General features: G+C 38.7%; 1 protein-coding gene across 3 annotated transcripts in view; it reads left to right on the forward strand.

Annotated features, from left to right (window-relative positions):
• The first annotated feature begins 476 nt into the window (after positions 1–476).
• GUCY2F (guanylate cyclase 2F, retinal) overlaps positions 477–14,056 on the forward strand; it is a 96,448-nt gene continuing 82,868 nt past the window's right edge. For 2 of the 3 annotated variants that reach the window (XM_075184339.1, XM_075184338.1), the window contains exon 1: positions 478–688. The gene's annotated coding sequence lies outside the window, so the exon portion shown is untranslated. Of the gene's footprint in view, positions 689–14,056 lie in introns of all 3 variants that reach the window. The other variant, XM_075184340.1, reaches the window with a different exon arrangement.

Raw genomic sequence — 14,056 nt, forward strand, 5'->3', positions numbered from 1 at the left:
CTAATATGATCATTTACAATGGTGGTGCAAAATGGATTTGATTTTTAAATAATTTGTAATAGTCTCAGTATTAAAAGGATATTTTGCAAACAGTCTAAATAAAACCACACATATTAATGCCAAACCAGGAAAGGCCCATAAACCACTAAACCCACCATAATAAGAAAGGTGCTATAGTCTCTTAAAGCAACTACATCAGGGGGCTGTAGGATCTCTAAGGAGCCAGCCATGGTGGACTATAACGGGTGTCTATAAATTATTAAATTCAATATGTAATATATATAAATTGTGAACACTGTAAAAGCTTATCCCACTGCAGGTCATATATAGGTCGTTAGTTAATACTGATGGGGACAGATCAGTTTAAAGGATTTAAGGCGTCATTGCGATGTAAGTCTTAATCCGTGCCTGTGGTCAACATGCTGAATGGTGATTTGAAAGGTTTATGACACGTCTCAATTATGTTGACCAAGTGACATTACTTTGCTGCAAATGTTTGAGAGCCCCAGGACAGCTTGCAGAAAATGTAACAGATGTTTCAATACCACCTCCCTGCATGAATTCATGGTGAGAGGTATACAATGGGGACTTGGCCTTTGGGAGTTCTTAAGACAGTTGCATATAGACTGTAATGGTTACATTACTAACTCTGAGGCTGGCAAGTAATAAGCATCTTGAATATACAACGGTAAGTATTTTTGTTTCATGACAAATGCTGCTCTGCTGTAAATGCATAAATAGTTAATTCAGAAACTGTTCCCATTAATTCTTAATAATCCCTTTGGAGAGATAATAAATAGTATGTTATGACTAAGTGGCATGTAAATGCTGTACTACTGGAAAAAAACAATGAGCTTCCACTGTTTAATTATTAAAACAAATTGAAGTGTATTTGTCACTATTACCAAAGTGTAAATATTTATTGTTTATGATAAAACATTAAACTTAAATGTTTTGCCACACAGAAAAAATATTTTTTTTTTCCTTGACGGAGAATAATGAATACTTTGTATGTGTTTTAGTGTATTTAAGGAACCAGCTTTAAATTATAGGAAATATTTAGGGGACTTCAGTCCATAAGTATGGGTGACATAGTGGCTCGGTGGTTAGCATGATTGCCAAGGAGTCCTCTTGGTGTTCACATGGGTTTCCTGCCATGGTCCAAAAACATACTGGTAGGTTAAATGGATTCTCACCAGAATTACCCAAAGTCTGTATGTGTGTGTTTAGGTAGTAGGTATTTTAATAATCTGTCTGAATACAAATGGTGACAATTTGTGTAAAGTAATTTTTTTATTTGTTATTTTTAGTATAAACGTTGTACTTTACATGTCTCATAGAGATGGTGACACTGTCACTATTTGTAGTCACTATTTAACAGTATTATATTTAAAGTCTAAAGAAGGTATTCACATAAGCTATACATTGTTCACATGCTAAACTACAGCAATATATTTATACTCCATAGTAACTTTAATATTACTTTATTACATATATGCAAGGCTTAGTTTCTTTAAATATATTCTTATTGCACTCTAGTTTCAAATCTTTGACCTAAAAGTATGCATTTACCATGTATATACCTTGCTGATTCATAAAGATATAAAGATGTGATCTATACACAAACAGGGCTCATGTAAGGGTCTATTTTTGAACCTCCAAAAAGGTTTAAATCCCCTGAAAACTTCAGCCCCCCCCCCCCCCCCGATTTGAAAGTAAAGAGGCTATTATGTATTAGAGGATCACTGCAGATATCGATTTGTTATGGTCCCAGCTTCTTCAATTGCAAATGCAGGTGTCTATTAGTACTTCAATTATGCCCTATTTATCAAGACCCCGACAGCTAACACTATCTGAAGATGGAGTCAGCAATTCTATCCTAATGGGAGAGCAACGCAGGAGAGGGATCTTGGAATCCCTCCCCGGTAGGTTTCATCCATCTCCCCATCTCAAACTGTACTATAGATTATTCACCGGGACAGGAACCTGTCAGAGTCTCTGTCCCATCTATTCAATTTTAATAAATTGCCACATTAATTCCTTTCTTATCATTACAATAAGAAATGATAATTAACCTGAGCAATATGTAATGTTTCATAAATAGTCCCCTTATTTTGTGCAATACATGAATAAAAACAATACAATTTAACAACATGGTGCAAATGGTCAGAGGTACTGTAACCCATAGCAACAAAGTCAACTGCTTTCATTAGTCTGATTTTCACTAGAACAGAATGATGAGTGAATTTCTAATGATTGTTGCGAGGACGCAGAACATTTCTGCTTATTGTTATATGTTTTAAATTTAAAATAAAATATTGGTTAGCTTGTGTGAGATAATGTGACTCACTATCTAAAGCTATTAATGTGCATTTAAACACAATTTATCAAATACTTGCCTACTGGGAATCTGGGAGACTCCCAAATTTTGGTTAATTCTCCCAGACCCAAGGAGGGCAGGCCTTTCTCCTGGACCCCGCCCACATCCTAGCAAAGTAGGTAGTGCCCCAATGATGTGATTTGCTGTGAATAGTGAAATATGTAGTTCCTCCTGCGCTCCTTAAGGTTCGGGGAAGGGAAAGGGAATGCAGCCTCAATACCCTGGGTAATACCTACTAGATTCCCCCAAATAGCAACAATAAAACAGAAAATGGGATGAGGCGCAATAAGGACGGGTAGATAAAAAGGGAATATTCAATATCAAACAATGCCTAAATGCAAAGGTAACATGCGTTGATGTTTCATACAAAATAACACAAAATTGAACAAAATAAAATCAAATGATCGTATTCACGGTATAATACTCATGAGTCCTAATGTCCAAAACTTGACAATGTCTCAAACTGATTTGTCATGCTGATGGGCGTGACAAATCAGTTTGAGACGTCAAGTTTTGGGCATTTAGGCATTGTTTGATATTTAATATTCCCTTTTTATCTACCCGTCCCTATTGCGCCTCATCCCCTTTTCTGCTGTGAATAGTGCCATTTTGCACCCACCCATGGCACAATGATATGATCTCACGATTTTGCCACAGGGCGGAGCCAAAATGACACGATTTGCAGCACTACTGCACTTGCCAATTGACTCTACATCCACACACTCTGTGCCCCTACATCCACACACTCTGTGCCCCCTTCATCCACACACTCTGTGCCCCCTTCATCCACACACTCTGTGCCCCTGCATCCACTCACTCTGCCCATCTCCATCCACTAACTCTGCCCCTCTGCATCCACTCACTCTGCCCCCTCTGCATCCACTCACTCTGCCCCCTCTGCATCCTCGCTCTGCCCCCTTCTTCATTCTTTTGCCCCTCCATTGCTATTTCCTAACACCATTCCCCTCAGTTTCTTTACTTACCATACTTGACCTTCTTTCTTCTATTACATGTGTCTTTTCTTCTGTTTTCTTACCAATTCGATGGTGTCCAGCATCCTCTCTCTTGCTGCTTGTCACTGAATGTCGGGCGTGATGACGTCATGGCCGACATTCAGTGAGGAGGGAGGAGGATGCTGGGTCTCGGGCGCCGCCGGATTGGTAAATTTCTTGGGTTTTTTTTCTCTACCTGGCCTCGGCACCTCTGGGAGCCGCGGCGCACACTTTGGGATCCGTGGATTTAGTCAAAAAAACCACGGATTGTAAAAAATCCTGTCTAAAGGGCAGATCTAATGTATACGCCAAGTAAACATGAATACTTCCCCTTTAAATTCAGGCATGCACGGGCAGGAATATGTTTGTAGGCTTTGTAAAACATTATGAAATCTCCTGCATTTAGTTTAGTTGTGCACTGTGCCGTGGGCTCTGAAAGCATTCCTCTGGCACATCATCATTGTGCTGAGTGTGGAGAATGTGAACGTGCTTCTGCCTTTGAAAATGCGCCATGGGATCCCAGTGATGTCTGTGCATCAACATAGTGAGAGACATGAATCATCAACATCGCCCAGGACAAAGAAAAACTGTAAAATGAAAAAAAAAAATACAAATGAATAATAAGTTTTATCTCATTCACTCTTGGCAAGTATGACTCTTTCTCAGCTAGATCCTTCAAAGCAAAAAATTGTAAGAACCATAAACCAGCATAATGATTTCACCACGTTTAATCTTCTTGTCTGATGTCGCTGCTGGGCTGTACGACAAATCCTGGAGGTGTACATTCCTGCTTGAATGCAAACAAACATTTTGTTTTTTAATTATTACCGGAAAGTCCTAAAAACAATAATTGAGTAAATGTGTGACAGCTTATGTTTACTTGATTACAAAGTAGATTTTTTTTTGGGATAAAAATATGCAGCAAATAAACTAGGGTTAAGAAATTGTACAGTAATCCACTATTGTCCTACCTACTGTAGAGAGCTTTTATATTCAAAGCACGATCTAACCTAACATCAGATAATTTTTTGATTCTCCTTTAAACTATAAAACAGTAAATATAGTCCTCTTTTCAGCTACTTTTAACTATAAAACTGTAAGTATTGGCCTCCCAAATGCTGGTTCCTTATTATTTATCGTCGCTATTATCCAAAGTGACAGAGCACAACTAAGACGAGAACACACAATGGGATTAGGCATGATTAGAACTGACTGTTCATGATAGCCCCAGCTTTAACAGCAAGGGGAACTAGAATAGAAGTAGCACAGAGCATTCTGGGTAGCATCCCCATGTACTCCTTCTTCTATGGAAATAATTGCAAAACTCTGTCCTTGCTATTTATGTTTTTCTCTGCTTGCATCAATGTCCAATTCAATATTATTAACTGACAGCATGCACAGCCTTGAAGTACGCTCACTCTCTTTGATAGCCCCTGACTCATGTGACATCACTGTAACAATATACTGTTCAAGGATATGTGTCATGTAGGATCAAGAGAAACACGTTGAAAGCTAATAAAAGAACACACACTGGATATTCTTTTTCTAAAATAAGCTTTTATTTAAAGAATGATGTTCTCCAATAAAAGTTCCATAGCCATCAGAAAAAATGGTACAAAGGGAATTATCATGAATGTATCACATTTAAAAATTTTCTAATTGGCCTTTATTAAAATTTCTGTATGGTTAAAAGAAATTACCATTTTGTTTACATTGCCCTCCACCCCAATCTTTGATGCAGCTCTATATTGGAGTTTTTCTTAGATATTGCATCATTAATACTAAATGAGTCTTGCATAGACAAGTGTTTAAAGTCATTTTCAGACACGTATCTGGAATCATGTAAAAAGATCTGATTCACTCCTCAACAATATTTGAGGATTCCAGTAGGAATCAGAGGTTAGAGGACGGAAGTACAATGTAGAACAGGGATGAAGGCACATTCGTGTTGTGATTCTGACAGTCAGTCATGTATTTTTAAACTTAATTGACCACAAATCACAGCTTATATGAGCCAACCAATTAGTACAGATGGAATATATGGTTGGAAGATAACCACATAAAACTGTGTGTAGCTATCATTTGACTGCATTTATTAGGCTCTAGGACCAATAGCAATCCATGGAAAAGAAAATATCTGATAATTGCATCAAAACAGCAACATTATAACCTGGTCCCCAGGCTATTATTTTTGCCTGCCTACCTCTTTCCACCATCTGTTCTTCCTGGATGGGATGACCCATACCTTCCTGTCCTGCCTATTTTCTGAATATCTCCCACCTAATCTGACATTTATGAGGCCTGAACCATACATGTCCAATGATGTTATCTGCTGGAATAGTAGTCTCATTTTAAATAATGCACTTAACACAATATTGTCCTATATCATCTTTCTCTGATTGCGCCTCCTTATCCCTGTCTTCCTGCACCTCTTTGGTGGGGATTAAAAGAAGTGTAGAATGAACTGGCCTATTGTTCAGGAATGTCAGAGCCTGAGTAAGCACATTATCTGACTTCCTCTGTGTGTGTGTAGATGTGAGATTACGTATCTCTCTTTTAACAACCATTCACTCAATCAAACCTGCAGCTTGTGGATGGTAAGATATATGGAAGACACTTTGTACAGTGAAGTGGGTGCCGTTGTCTGCTTGAATTTCTATAGGCATCCCATGATATAGAACAAGTGTTTTTAGTAACTTTAAACTAGTTTCTTGGCATTTATGAATCACTGATTGCGCTATCATCACTTCAGTGTAAGTGTATATTGCAGTTGCACAATATTGGACTCCTCCACCTCTTGCTAGGGGCCTATGAAATCACACTGCTCCACTTATGCAGCTTTTGTTCCATGTCAACTGTATCCTTCGCCTTTGGTAGGTAATGTAGGCCATGATTTCAGTTGTTGGAATGGTGTTCAACTTTTTACAATGTCTCTGACCATAATATGGATAAGAGCAATCCCTTTATTCCATGCTTGTTGAAATGCAGCTTCCGCTCCCTTGTGGCTCCCAGTGTAAGGAAATGACCTTGACATTTGCACCTCCGACCGCTAGAGGTCTCTGTATTTGCAAACTTGCCCTTAGATTTGCCCTTATCCAAGATGGCCAGTTTGGAATCAGAGAGAAACCATCTTGGATCCTGTTTCCTGTTTGGGCCTATAAATGGCACTTCCTGGTTTAGACATATGCTTGAGTATTCTGCTTGCTCAGCTCCTGCTACCTGCTGCTCTACCTTGCATCTGTGACTACCTGCTTGTGTACCGACCCGGCAAACGTCTGACTACCCTCTTGTGTACCGACCCGGCAAACGTCTGACTACCCTCTCGTGTACCGACCCGGCAAACGTCTGACTACTCTCTGGATATCTATTTGGCTATTGGGCTTCAGATAATACCACCAGTATCGTTACACCCAGTGTCCTTAACCATCAGTGCTTCCTTATCTGTGGTCATTTGCAAACATGTTTGCTTTAGTTAGTTAATCTTGGTGATTAGACAAATTAATGGTGTATTTGCATTGACATGTCCCACATGGACCCTGTCAACATTTCATATTTTTTCTCACATTTCTGCATCATCTCAAATGGGTTTGTAGTTAATTGCCCAGTGGTCATATTTCCAGAAGGACATCAGCAAAGATCTTAAAACAAGGCCCAACTATTAGTGCAGAGAATTAAAGTAACTGTAGTTGTATTAATGACTTGGAAAACAGCTATTAGTTCAGCAAATTGACTGCATCCTCTCTCTCTATGACAGTCTGTAAAACTTGATGTATCGTTGCACAAATCCACACTTCTTTAGATGCTAGTGTGGTGGAACCATCATTAAACCAGCACTGTTCTCTCTCATCAGGTGATAATTCCTCCCACAATGGAGCTTCACTCCTGGGGGACTTTCATTCAAGCAGTACTGGTACTTCTGGTAACATTGATTCAAGCGAAACCCTTCACATTGTTGTGATAGTTTTTGAGGGACTTCCATGCGTGTTCTCTCTTGTAAGTACAACTACACTGTCATCAAAGTCTGTTTTTTGTGCTACATAGGTATGTGCAGCTAGTCTTTCCTATCTGACTGACACAGCAATTGGCATGTCAGTACTCGTCCTGGTTGTCCTTTGGTTGTGTTTTCCACGTGTCTGAGTGAGGGCTGTATATGCTGACAAAGGTTGTTTTTTAAAGGGGGTAATTCTTTGGGCTGGACTGAATTGCTTTGACCAAAATCCCAAAGGTAGTTTCTTGTTCCCTTTGTTCAATCTGTGCTGCCACAAACCACAGGATATACCCTGCTTGCAGCGCCAACTTTGTTAAAAGTGAATGTTTCAGTTCCACCTAAACTGAGCTTCAGCATTACAATCATGAAATGCTAACTCAGAGAAGGAATAATAGCACACAGGTATAATTATTAAAGAGTTAGATTGTTTACGTAACTTCTGTTGCAAGTTATCAAACAGTAATAATTGTCCAGAACCCGTACAGGAAAACCCGGGACATACACTTAAAAAGTTCCAAGACCTTTAACAGGATGGGTAGATGTTTAAGCAGTGCACTTGTCTAAGTCCAATGGAGAGATTTCATAGTACTCCAGTTGAGACTGGGTTTTATACTTATAAACCAACTCCATATGAATACGCTCCTTAACTGTACAAAATGTGTTCATTACACGCAAAAGTGGATTGCATCAGCACTACATAGTAAATGTAGTAACATTTGTTTACAGATATTTTGCTCCAATTGCATACTAGATATAATTTGATATCCTACTATATATAAATTTTTTCCGGAATATGAAATATGAAGACATGTTTTGGGAAGTTAATATTTCTATATAACTGGATAGCCTTCATCTTTTGCATTTGCCTGCAAAGTTCTCACCTAGGGGGCACTTTGTTTTTACAATACCTATTGAAAGGAAGTCTACCCTAAGTAGGAAATGACATACATGATCAAAGGCGATGCATGGCTGTGATCTGCATATGTTAAGGTAGCTTCTTGACAGATTGTCTGCTGAACCTAATTACCTCCCCTGGGCTAATTGACCAAATACTTTTATCTGAGGGAAAGTCATGTACCTTTCTATTTATCAGTTTAATATTTATCTTGTGAGCCTGACATTTCATATTTTATTTGGGACCCTCATCTGACAAGGCTTATGTTGATTTGTCTGATGAGCAAGCTTCCGATTATTAACCAGTAAAGGCTGAAATTTTGGTCTGGACAGGGGTGACAGGATTTTGGAGAGCTCAGCACTTCCATGATAGCATTTTGTCAAAGATAAATCAGTTAGTTCACAGCTTAGCAGAGCTCTCCAAAGGGATAAGGTACTGGTTGTAGGCAGATTCCATCTCAGCAGGCTCTATGGTGGTGATTCTAGCAATTGATCATTGTGTCCGTGGGCTTGTCTGGAGCTTACAGAGATGGGTGCTACAAGTGGATCCGCAGTCTTACGAGGAGCTTGCTGTTGTGATTGACCCATTTTTGGCACTACAGCACATGTCAAAGGCTCCAGCTGGGAGTCCAGCCATTGCCTAGACGAAAGTGGACACTACTGCCAGCAGAGCAGGTAAGTAAAGTCTCTCCACCTAAATGCTTTGAATGTGGCATACCTGGGCATTCCTGTGCTGAATATCAAAGCTGTCAGGAGCCAATGGATTGTTCACTTGCTTGGCTGGGTCGTGCCCTTCCTAGTTGTTGCACCATGTCTCCATGGGGAGATTGTTGCTTTTTTGGGTGACTGTCTTTATCTACCAACCTGCTGTTTTGGCCGTGGTGGACTCTGAAAGTGAGCTAACGTTGGTCTCCAGTTTTGTTGTTCCCCAGAGATTCTTGCTGATCGGAAGAGGCTGGACATGTGAGCAACTGATATACCAGCTGAAAGTCCAACCTTAAAGGAACTAATGTTGGTCTCCAGTTTTGTTGTTCCAAAAGAGGTAATGGAAAGATTGCCTAAGGTGAAAGAGTTTTGATAGGAATATGAGTGGACTTGCCTTCCGCTTACTCTTAAAGGCTAAACAATTAAGGTAGTGGCTGCCATAGTCCCAAAACTGCCTTACCCCCTCATCCTAGAGCGAGACATTTCCCCAGAGATTCTTGCTGATCGGAAGAGGCTGGACATGTGAGCAACTGATATACCAGTTGAAAGTCCAACCTTAAAGGAACTTGTCCAACTCTCAATGGACTTGGGAAAAGAGACAACAGAACTTTCATTGTTGGATTTTGACTACAGGTCCACGACTGCTACCCATCCCAAGTATCAGTCACTGGTTGGTGACACTGTTGTGGAGACTTTGGTGCCACCAGATGAAGCTGAGGACTGCTCCCCAATTCCAAAGCTCATTTCATTACAAAAATTTGCTAGGGATCAGCTTAATGGTGCTACCCTAAAAATGCATTTAAATCGGTTGTTGAAGTTACTGTTGTAGTGAAAGATGCCAGTCTGACAGAAGGTGTACCGTATATTTTTGTTTAGGGGGATTTATTGCATAGAGCGGGGGTTGTTAAAGAGAAAAATGTTGATCAAGTGTTGATACTGCAGGTACTTTAGATTTGAAAGCTGCACATATCATCTTTGTGGGGGACATTTGGGAGAAAATAAGACCCTTGTAAGAGTATTACAACAGTTTACTGTCTGGGAATATGAATGGCAGTAAAAAGGTGCTGCCAGTCTTGTCCAGTATATCAGACAACTCCTCTAAAACCCAATTACAGGGCCCCATTGATTCCTATTTGTTATAGTCCCCTTTGAACGGATAGGTATAGACCTAGTGGGTTCGTTGGAAAAACCATATCAGGGGCACCATTATGTCTTACTGACTCTTGATTATGCCATGCGCTATTCAGATGCCATTCCATTGCATAATATCAAGTCAAGTGCTATAGCCAAGGACTTGCTACTTCTTTATATGCAGTTGAGAATTCTGAAAGAAATCCTAGCTGACAAGGGCACTCCTTTCATGTCAAGGTTAATAAAAGACTTAAGACAATTACTTGGGATAAAAGCCTCGGTCTATCACCCGCAAACGGATGGGCTGGTGGAGCACTTTAAACGTACTTTAAAGCAGTTTATTAGGAGGGAGGTGGCACAAGAAAGAAAAGACTGGGATACTCTCCTCCCTTTTCTAATGTTCACTGTATGGGAAGTTCCACAAGCCTCAACTGGGTTTAGCAGGCTAGGGGCATTTTGAAGATCGTCAAGGAGGGTTGGGAGCAATAAAAATCCAAGGAGCCAAAAGTAGTTCAATTTGTTGCACAGTAAGAGGCTGAGACAAATAGGTCCTTTGATTAAACAACACTTAGAGTATACCCAGGAGCGTCAGAACAGGCATTATGACACTCGGAAGTAGTCTGCACTTTCAAACCAAGCAACAAAATGTTAGTACTTTTACTGAACCAGGAAAGTAAACTCTTTGCATACTGGCAAGGACCTTATGAGGTCATAGACATGGTTGGGTCAGTAAACTATAGAGTAGATAGGTGGAAAGAACATATTTATAATGTCAGTTTAGTAAAATCTTGCCATGAGGAAAATCCTGTGTCTTTGAATGCTAGCCATTAAAACAGAGGACTGTGAGGTGTCCATTGTGTCCTCCTTGACACTGCCTCTACGGCAGGAGATGTGGAAATGGTGTTTCGAAACAGGGACATCTCGCATGTGCCTGGGCTTACCACTCTTATAGAACATGACATAATCACACCCCTGGGGTAGTATTTAAACAACAGCCCTACTGTATACCTGAGGCTAGAGGAGCTGCAGTGGAGCGTGAAGTTGAAAACATGATTCAACAAGTAAAAAAAAAAAGTGAATATTTAGCCACTTTAGACCTCACAAAGGGGTCAGATATTTACTGACTCAGCCAAGCCCAAAACTGTATTCTCCACACCTGATGGCATGTTCCAATATAAGGTGTTGCCTTTTGGGCTACATGGATCAGCTGCCACCTTTCAGAGGGCTATGGATAAGCTCTTAAAGTTACACAAGGCATATGTTACTGTATATCTGAATGACAATGTCATCTACTCACGGTATTGGGAATCTTCCCAAAGTGGAGTCAGTCTTTAAGGGCACGCGACCTTACTGCCAATCCTGACAAATGTGCATTGGCCATGCCAGAGGCAAAACACCTGGGATATGTAGTTGAATGGAGGAAGTTCAAATCCAAAGTGATAAAGTGGAAGCCTTTAAAACTGGCCCTTTGCCAGAGAGAAAGTGACCTGAGTGACAACTTTTCCTGGATTGGTTGGATACTACTGCTGGCTTGAGGAGAACTTCTCCACTCACAGAACTTCTTAAGAAATCCTTCCCAGACCAGCTAATCTAGTCTGAGTTGGCAGAATATGCGTGGCAGGACCTATGAATTGCTCTATGTACAGTGCCGGTGCAAACACCTGATTTCAATAAAATAAAATGCTTCTGGAGTAGGTGGGGAAGGGAAAGTTCATGAAAAATGAGACGACCACTGCAAAGAGGGTCATTTTTTTTAATCAAAATGTGTTTTAGAGTAGTGAGTTTTTAGAATGTAAAAAACTATATTTAAAATACGATTGAATGCTTTCTTCTCTAATATTAGAAATAGGAACAAGGTGGAATTGAACTACTCGACATGTATACTTTCAATTAACTTTGATTGATTTTGATTTTCCAGCATATAAGTAAATATGTTAAAGGAATGTTAATATTAGCTTCTTACTACTAGAAGATAAAATTGAAATTAATAATAGTGATTAACAACTTGGGGTATGAATTATAAATGGGTGACATGTCATTTTATGTAATAGAACTAAATATCTTCATAGATAACAACAATGATTATAGGAAAACAATATCAAATATGCTCAATAGCATCATCGCTAAACAACAAACAAAATCAAAACATAATATTTTTATAATAAAAACCAGTCTGTTTATATTAACTACACCATACTAAAAGTTTTATTTTGCTCATAGTTCTCTATTATAGGTAGTTATCTCTAAGCAGTTAAAGAGTTTATGTTTAGAAATATTGCAATGCATTTGTTTGTTATACTGATTGAATGTTCTTAAAACGATCAGATTAAGCAAACGAGAACTGTTGTGAATCCTATGTTGTGTACTTTGCATCGTAAACCCATAATGCTTTAGAGGTTCAGTGACCCAGAGGCCTGAGATTTCATGTTTGTGTACTACACAAATTTACATTTTAATGGAATAATTCTGATTTTAATGAATAGAACTGAACTGTAGCCCATGGAGTAATTTACGGAGAGTGATAGAAATAGGGAAGACATGAAACAAGAGCCCACAGGTCTATGAAAATTACAGCAAGCTACAGGCACTGAGGCATAATGGGTAATATTTAATCTGGTTGCCAGTATTAGCAGGGCAGTAATAACATATAGAAAGTTTGTGTATTGTATAAAAATGTAGTTCTAAAAACTACAATTGAGACAATCTTGTTAATGAAACATTCGAGAGGGCAACATTTATGCAGTTTTGTTAGTGCTTGACGCATTTTTATTTCACAGCAGACTCAGGAAATGGGATAATGTTGACGATTTTTATTTTTTAAACTGAATAATGTGTCTGTTAAACATCATTTCTGCTCACTCTAGTATGGTCTGTTCCATGCACTTAAACGTAACTTCATCAAGCACACAGCTTTGTATCCAATTTTATGGTATCACGGCCAGGCATAAATGTTATAACTATATCATTAGATCCCTTTCTAGTGTCAATTTAAACATCTACATCTTCGTAAATTGAAATAATAATTACTTTAGCAAAGTTTTATATTATTAGATTTTTATAATAAAATTTACTATTTTTATTCCATGATAACTTTAATAATAATAATGATACAAATGAATTAGAAAGTAATAACATTTAGTGCATGGGAAAAAGTGTTTTCAGGAGTTCAGTACAAATAAATAGTAGATGAAGACTCTGGAGTCATTAAGGAGGGCAAAGGAAAAAAAAAAGAGTAACTTTGCACCTTGGCAAAACCATGTTGTACTGAAGGGTAGAGGTAAATTTAAAATGCGGGGACAGATTTATGGTTGGGATAGGGCATGTCATAGATCAGCTTTAAATTTCAGTGTAAAAATAAAGCTATCAAGTATTTGTGTGCTATATGAAAAAGCAGCCAGGATTTTTCTTACGTGCAAAATAATAAACTAATTTGCACCTCTTGCATTATAACATGGTTTGTGCAGTAGCAAAATTACTCCTTTTTTTGCCTTGCTTTCCTTAATGACTCAGTCTCTGTCTGTAAGAGCATAAAGAGGCTCATGTACAGTAGAATTGGAACTATGGATCTTTGTTTTGTGTAAAATACACAGATTGTATAGAAACTGGGTCATGTGAATTTAACATTTACAACTAACACTGCCAGGTCTTATCTCAATGCTTTTGTTACTCCTGATAAAAAACAAGCACAAATACTACTGATGCAGAGCTGAATGCATCTTGAGTGCAACTTAAAGGAGTTAAGGAATTTATAACACTTTCCATTCTCTTGTCATTTAAATTGTAGAATAGTCTACATGCATATAAAAATATTATTCTCTTTGAAATGATTTTTGTAGACAGAACCGCTTCTGCCTGTCATATACCATGACTGTACATTATATTTCAAGTGACACATTTGTCAGTTGAGTTTGTAGGAACACTGAAGAGGCCAGATACAAATTAATGATGGATATGTAAAGATTTACA

This window comes from Mixophyes fleayi, chromosome 9 (genome assembly GCF_038048845.1).
Source record: "Mixophyes fleayi isolate aMixFle1 chromosome 9, aMixFle1.hap1, whole genome shotgun sequence".
In the NCBI taxonomy this organism is placed as follows: domain Eukaryota; kingdom Metazoa; phylum Chordata; class Amphibia; order Anura; family Limnodynastidae; genus Mixophyes; species Mixophyes fleayi.